The sequence below is a fragment of the Gossypium hirsutum genome, chromosome A02 (genome assembly GCF_007990345.1).
Source record: "Gossypium hirsutum isolate 1008001.06 chromosome A02, Gossypium_hirsutum_v2.1, whole genome shotgun sequence".
In the NCBI taxonomy this organism is placed as follows: domain Eukaryota; kingdom Viridiplantae; phylum Streptophyta; class Magnoliopsida; order Malvales; family Malvaceae; genus Gossypium; species Gossypium hirsutum.
This window is the reverse complement of record NC_053425.1, coordinates 84,970,038-84,971,880: the sequence shown is the minus strand read 5'-3', so window position 1 is coordinate 84,971,880 and position 1,843 is coordinate 84,970,038. Positions and strand designations below refer to the sequence as shown.

Genomic DNA, 1,843 nt, shown 5'->3' with positions numbered 1-1,843 from the left:
GACAATCCGGTCTTGCTAAAACTATACTACTGTTCGATAGGTACATTTGTCTACATCTCAATAATAGTTAGTTCAAGAACGAGTAATTATAAATCTTTAAAACCTATCACGAAATCACGTGATCAAGTTTTTGGCACCGCTGCCGGGGAGCTAAGATATTAGGGACGCTCAATTTTTATTACTTTAGCCATTTATTTTTCTTACAATTTAATTTAATTTTATTATTATTATTTATTAACTTACTTTTTCTTTCTCTTGGCAGGTTTTTATAGTTTATGACTAGAAGAAACCCGTGAGGACCATTACTTTTTGACGAAGAAATCGATCGTACAGTTTGCAGAAATCAAAGAGAAATAAGGAAAAGCTTACGATACACAGAGAACGAGCAAGAAAACAATACTCAACCCCCAATCGAAGAGATGGCTGAAAACCAAGACAATCAGCTACCTCCTGCAATTGCGGCTAATCAAAATCCTACTCCACGTACTATGTATGATTATGCTAAACCTTCTTTAACAGGAACTGAATCTAGCATAGTTAGACCTGCTGTAGCTACAAATACTTTTGAATTAAAACCTAACACTATTCAAATGATACAGCAATTTGTTTAGTTTGATGGTTTGCAGGATGAAGATCCCAACGCTCACTTAGCAAACTTTCTGGAGTTTTGTGATACATTTAAAATCAATGGCGTTTCTGATGATGCCATTCGTCTTTGTTTATTCCCTTTTTCATTAAGGAACAAAGCTAAATAGTGGTTGAACTCGTTACCACGAGGGTCAATTACTACTTAGGAACAAATGACCGAAAAATTCTTTATAAAATATTTTTCACCGGCTAAAACGGCTAAATTATGTAATGATATCTCTTCTTTTGTGTAGATGGATTTAGAAACCCTCTATTATGCATGGGAAAGATACAAGGCCTTACTGATAAGGTGCCCTCACCATGGTTTCCCACTTTGGCTCCAAGTTCATACATTCCACAATGGTCTGAATTGTAACACCCCGTACCCGAGACCGTTGCCGGAGTCAGACACGAGGGGTTCACAAACTAAATTCGCTTACTATCGCAGTCCATTTTAAATTTTTCCAGACAGCTGGCTAACTGTGTCGCTGTCACCTTAAAAATCATATCTTGAGTTTCACAACTCGAAAATCAGTTTCGTGATTTTTCCCTGAAACTAGACTCCTATGTCCATCTACATATTTTTTTCTAGAATTTTTGGTCGGGCCAATTAGTACAGTTTATTAGTTAAAGTCTCCCCTGTTACAGGGTGAAATGGTTGACGCAGCTGCTGGTGAAACCATCAATAATAAAACACCTGAAGATGCCTATGAGTTTATTGAGGAGATGTCATTGAATAACTATCAGTGGCAAGTCATGAGGACAAAGCCAACGAAAACAGCCGGTGCTTATAACGTCGATTCAATCACCATGCTGTCAAATCAGGTAGAACTCTTGAATAAAAAGATTGATGGTTTTCTTAGTTCTTCACAGGTTCACCCAGTAATGCAGTGCGAAGCAACTAGCAGTGGAACAAGCCATTTGGAATACCAACCTTATGGCCATAACATGGATAACGAGCAACTAAACTACGTGGGTGATAATCCTCGACCTCAAAGCAATCCATTTACTAACACTTACAATGCAGGTTGGATGAACCATCCTAATTTTTCGTGGGGAGGCCAAGGAAATCAAAGACCTCAACATCCTCCGGGTTTCCAGCAACCACCCTACCAACAAGAAAAGAAGCCGAACCTTGAAGAGATACTCTCAAAGTTTATATTGGTGTTAGAAACTCGTTTCCAGAACACTGAGATAGCACTTAAGAATCAACAAG

At 38.2% G+C, this 1,843-nt stretch overlaps 1 non-coding gene across 1 annotated transcript; it reads right to left on the bottom strand.

The window, feature by feature from the left end:
• Positions 1-848: 848 nt before the first annotated feature.
• LOC121217034 (small nucleolar RNA R71) lies at positions 849-955 on the bottom strand. Its single transcript, XR_005913243.1, has one exon. It is a non-coding gene; the product is annotated as a small nucleolar RNA R71 (small nucleolar RNA).
• Between the last annotated feature and the right edge of the window lie 888 nt (positions 956-1,843).